General features: G+C 40.9%; 1 protein-coding gene across 1 annotated transcript in view; it reads right to left on the bottom strand.

The window, feature by feature from the left end:
* Window positions 1-2,576: 2,576 nt before the first annotated feature.
* Window positions 2,577-6,000, bottom strand: part of LOC128690018 (dachshund homolog 2) — a 305,827-nt gene continuing 302,403 nt past the window's right edge. The window contains exon 14 of the transcript XR_008407248.2: window positions 2,577-3,045. The gene's annotated coding sequence lies outside the window, so the exon portion shown is untranslated. The remainder of the gene's footprint in view (window positions 3,046-6,000) is intronic.

Genomic DNA, 6,000 nt, shown 5'->3' with positions numbered 1-6,000 from the left:
GTTGATCAGTCTACAGTGAGGCTGGCACTGTTAAGCAGTCAACAGAGAGGCTGGTATTGTTGATCAGTCCACAGTGAGGCTGGCACTGTTGGTCAGTCCACAGTGAGGCTGGCAGGCTGGCACTGTTGAGCAGTCCACAGTGAGGCTGGCATTGCTGAACAGTCCACAGTGAAGCTGGCACTGTTGATCAGTCCGCAGTGAGGCTGGCACTGTTAAGCAGTCCACAGGGAGGCTGGTATTGTTGATCAGTACACAGTGAGGCTGGCACTCTTGATCAGCCCACAGTGAGGCTGGCATTGTTAGTCAATCCACAGTGAGGCTGGCACTGTTGATCAGTCCACAGTGAGGCTGGCACTGTTGAGCTGTCCACAGTGAGGCTGGCATTGTTGGTCAGTACACAGTGAGGCTGGCACTGTTGGTCAGTCCACAGTGAGGCTGGCACTGTTGATCAGTCCACAGTGAGGCTGGCACTGTTGATCAGTCCACAGTGAGGCTGGCACTGTTGATCAGTCCACAGTGAGGCTGGCACTGTTGATCAGTCCACAGTGAGGCTGGCATTGTTGGTCAGTCCACAGTGAGGCTGGCATTGTTGATCAGTCCACAGTGAGGCTGGCACTGTTGGTCAGTCCACAGTGAGGCTGGCACTGTTGATCAGTCTACAGTGAGGCTGGCATTGTTGGTCAATCCACAGTGAGGCTGGCACTGTTGATCAGTCCAAGGTGAGGCTGGCATTGTTGGTCAGTCCACAGTGAGGCTGGCACTGTTGATCAGTCCACAGTGAGGCTGGCACTGTTGATCAGTCCACAGTGAGGCTGGCACTGTTGATCAGTCCACAGTGAGGCTGGCACTGTTGATCAGTCCACAGTGAGGCTGGCATTGTTGGTCAGCCCACAGTAAGGCTGGCACTGTTAATCAGTCCACAGTGAGGCTGGCACTGTTGATCAGTCCACAGTGAGGCTGGCATTGCTGAGCAGTCCACAGTGAGGCTGGCACTGTTGATCAGTCCGCAGTGTGGCTGGCACTGTTAAGCAGTCCACAGTGAGGCTCGCATTCTTGATCAGTCCACAGGGAGGCTGGCACTGTTAAGCAGTCCATAGAGAGGCTGGCACTGTTGATCAGTCCACAGTGAGGCTGGCACTGTTGAGCAGTCCACAGTGAGGGTGGCATTGTTGGCCAGTCCACAGTGAGGCTGGCACTGTTGATCAGTCCACAGTGAGGCTGGCACTGTTAAGCAGTCCATAGAGGGGCTGGCATTGTTGATCAGTCCACAGTGAGGCTGGCACCGTTGGTCAGTCCACAGTGAGGCGGGCAAGCTGGCACTGTTGAGCAGTCCACAGTGAGGCTAGCATTGCTGAGCAGTCCACAGTGAGGCTGGCACTGTTGATCAGTCCGCAGTGAGGCTGGCACTGTTAAGCAGTCCACAGTGAGGCTGGCATTGTTGATCAGTCCACAATGAGGCTGGCACTGTTGATCAGTCCACAGTGAGGCTGGCACTGTTAAGCAGTCCACAGTGAGGCTGGCATTGTTGCTCAGTCCACAGTGAGGCTGGCATTGTTGCTCAGTCCACAGTGAGGCTGGCACTGTTGATCAGTCCACAGTGAGGCTGGCATTGTTGATCAGTTCACAGTGAGGCTGGCACTGTTGACCAGTCCACAGTGAGGCTGGCATTGTTGGTCAGTCCACAGTGAGGCTGGCACTGTTGATCAGTCCACAGTGAGGCTGGCATTGTTGGTCAGTCCACAGTGAGGCTGGCACTGTTGATCAGTCCACAGTGAGGCTGGCATTGTTGATCAGTTCACAGTGAGGCTGGCACTGTTGACCAGTCCACAGTGAGGCTGGCATTGTTGGTCAGTCCACAGTGAGGCTGGCATTGTTGGTCAGTCCACAGTGAGGCTGGCACTGTTGATCAGTCCACAGTGAGGCTGGCATTGTTGGTCAGTCCACAGTGATGCTGGCATTGTTGATCAGTCCACAGTGAGGCTGGCACTGTTAAGCAGTCCACAGTGAGGCTGGCATTGTTGATCAGTCCACAGTGAGGCTGGCATTGTTGCTCAGTCCACAGTGAGGCTGACATTGCTGGTCAGCCCACAGTGAGGCTGGCACTGCTGATCAGTCCACAGTGAGGCTGGCATTGTTGATCAGTCCACAGTGAGGCTGGCACTGCTGATCAGTCCACAGTGAGGCTGGCATTGTTGGTCAGTCCACAGTGAGGCTGGCACTGCTGATCAGTCCACAGTGAGGCTGGCATTGTTGATCAGTCCACAGTGAGGCTGGCATTGTTGATCAGTTCACAGTGAGGCTGGCACTGTTGATCAGTCCACAGTGAGGCTGGCACTGCTGATCAGTCCACAGTGAGGCTGGCACTCTCTGAATCTTACTTATATACATTTGTCACGGAATCTCTGACACACACACACACACACACACACACACACACACACACACACACACACACACACACACACACACACACACACACACACACACACACACACACACACACACACACACACACACACACACACACACACACACACACACACACACTATTAGTAGGTAGAAAAATAAGAGAAATATTGTACAGAATTCCAACATTTATTCCATAATACATACATTTGTGACTTATCTTCTAGAGAACAAAGCAGCACAGGTTTTTCTATGAGAATTCAGTCTGCTATATGTAAATAGATTATATATACTCGTAAGTTCATTGATGAAGCAGAAAACCATGGATCGCAAATTCACTCCTCCTACAAAAATACAACCATTGCTGATCGCAAGAGCTTTGACGGGACTCAAAAAAAAAATGCGACACAATTTTAGATTTCTTTAGTTTTGTCTTTCTTCCTGATCCAAACTCATTATGGTGTGATTCTAGTGGGTTTATCCAGGTGAATATTAATTCATGGTTAGTTGCTGTGTAACAGGGGTGGCGGGTAACAGTCGGAAAGGTTTATGCGTAGACAGAGAATCATGTACAGGAGGTGCTCCCTCTGGGCTGGACTCAGCCAGCCTGTGTACTGTGTACTGTGTGCTCCTCGCCGTCTGGAAATCGTAAATGACTAGAAGTATTGGTTTTCACATAGGTGCTTAATTAACCTAGCTCATAATGGAAATTTATATATATATATATATATATATATATATATATATATATATATATATATATATATATATATATGTATATATATATATATATATATATATATATATATATATATATATATATATATATATATATATATATATATATATATATATATATGCAATAAGATCACAGTAAACAGGTGATTTTAGAATATGCAAAAGAAACACTGTGAAAGAATAGTGAAATTCCAAGCGCTTTCGTGACTACTCACATTATCAAGGAACAATAAAAGTAATACATCAAAGGAAGGCATATAAAGGGTCTAGACCACACCTCACCATCACATCCCACAACAAAGCAACACCTGACGCGCGAACACACGACTCATAAGAAAGAGAACACTGCAGCAGGCCCGGTGGCCCAACTAGACAGGTCCTTCACGCAACCCACAAACTATTCTACCCAAGAATTAAGATTTATTATTTGTTCAATGTATTATTAAATTATGAAACACGATTCAATTATACTCCTGTCGACCATGGACTTGCTTGATACAACTTTCTCAACTTTTCGAAAATCAATTGGATGGTTAAAATCTCTCACATGAATAAATAGAGCATTGGAATCTTGTCCAGTTCTAATGCTATATTTATGTTGTTTTAAGCTCAGTTCGAGACTTTAATCAGTTTGACCGTAATAAACTTTATGTGATGGTGAGGTGTGGTCTAGACCCTTTATATGCCTTCCTTTGATATATTACTTTTATTGTTCCTTGATAATGTGAGTAGTCACGAAAGCGATTGGAATTTCACTATTCTTTCACAGTGGTTGTTTTGCATATATATATATATATATATATATATAGATATATATATATATATATATATATATATATATATATATATATATATGTCGTGCCTAATAGGTAAAAAATTGGTCAGTTAGCAAGAACTCGTTTAAAATTAAGTCCTTTCTAAAATTTTCTCTTATACATTTAAAGATATATATATTTTTATTTATGTTAATGTAAAAAAATAATAATTTTGTACCATAAGAACCTTAGAAAACTTACCTAACATTATTATAACAAGCGCAATTTAATTTAGCCTAATCCAGTTAAATATATTTTAGCTAAGTTTACAATAATTTAATAATAAACAAACACAATTAAATATATATTTTTCGTTCGGTTCAGAATGATTTTTGCTAAATTATTGCGTATACTAATTTTCGCTTGCCTTATTCGGCAAGAAGAACGTTGCTATTTAAGACAAAATAGCAACTTTTACCTATCCGGCACGACATAATATATATATATATATATATATATATATATATATATATATATATATATATATATATATATATATATATATATATATATATATATATATATAGCATTAACATGGAATCAGTAACATTACGACATATGAAATAAACAAGATATGATTGTTAACTATCGTCACGAGCAGGTTACACCTGACCTCCATTAATGTGACAGTCGGTGCTACCTGCGTCAAGTCTTGTAAGGAGATGCTTATTGATTTGAGTGCGAATTACGGTACTGACACTGAATTGTGTTTCAGATTAATTAGAGCTTTTAACTGCAACCATAAGCTCCGATTCGACCTTCGATAAGTTTCGAGAGATTTCCTACTACCGGGGCCCAGCCTTTGTCCAGGCTCGTCTTGTGCTATCCTGGTCAACCAGACAGTTTGGTTGATCTGGCACCATAGCTTGGTTGAGCTGGCACCTGGTGAAGATATTAGTCCAGCTTCCTCTTGAAGACTTCTACATTTGTCTAACCTGTGTTTTTCATATCTTTGCAATAAAGTAGAAAGAAAAACGTCTTTGATACCTGATGGGCACGCAAAACTTTGACCAACTAGACTAACAATAATGGAAGATAAAAAAAAACTTTGATTAGCTAGACTAACAATAATGGAAGATAAAAAAAACTTTGATTAGCTAGACTAACAATAATGGAAGATAAAAAAAAAAACTTTGATTAGCTAGACTAACAATAATGGAAGATAAAAAAAAACTTTGATTAGCTAGACTAACAATAATGGAAGATAAAAAAAAAAACTTTGATTAGCTAGACTAACAATAATGGAAGATAAAAAAAAACTTTGATTAGCTAGACTAACAATAATGGAAGATAAAAAAAAAAACTTTGATTAGCTAGACTAACAATAATGGAAGATAAAAAAAAACTTTGATTAGCTAGACTAACAGTAATGGAAAATAAAAATTAACTTTGATTAGCTAGACTAACAGTAATGGAAAATAAAAATTAACTTTGATTAGCTAGACTAACAGTAATGGAAAATAAAAATTAACTTTGATCAGCTAGACTAACAGTAATGGAAGATATAAAAAACTTTGATTAGCTAAAGTAAGTGTAAATGAAGCAAGGATAGTAAAAGTTATCCTCCATGAGCCAACCTTGATTAGAAAAAGTAAGTCTTTTTTTTATATAACTATATTTTTGGAATACCAACTTGCATTTGTTGAAATCCATATTGTAGGCACAATCAAATATGCAACAAAACACAACACTATTTGTATGACCTCCTTTACCATCTCTTTTGTCTTCATACACACATACACTCGCTTGTTCAAACATCTACCAGCTTCAGCCATACTCAGACCTCTGGATGTTACTTGCAAGGAACCTAATACACACTTTTACCAACATAGTAACTTGGCTTACTTCTGATTACTATCTCACTAACAATGTTACTATTGTATGTATGATACATTGATGTCTACTCGATGCTGCAAGTCTTTTGTTTCTGGCAGCCTGTCATTATAAGGTAGTAAGAAGCATTTACTAAAGTCCTCAATTGACGCATAAATTCGATGATTCAAATAAAAATATGTATATTATTGAATCAAGCATTATTGTC

The sequence above is a fragment of the Cherax quadricarinatus genome, chromosome 25 (assembly GCF_038502225.1).
Source record: "Cherax quadricarinatus isolate ZL_2023a chromosome 25, ASM3850222v1, whole genome shotgun sequence".
NCBI lineage: Eukaryota > Metazoa > Arthropoda > Malacostraca > Decapoda > Parastacidae > Cherax > Cherax quadricarinatus.
The sequence above is the reverse complement of the archived record's forward strand: the minus strand, read 5'-3'. Positions and strand labels throughout refer to the sequence as shown.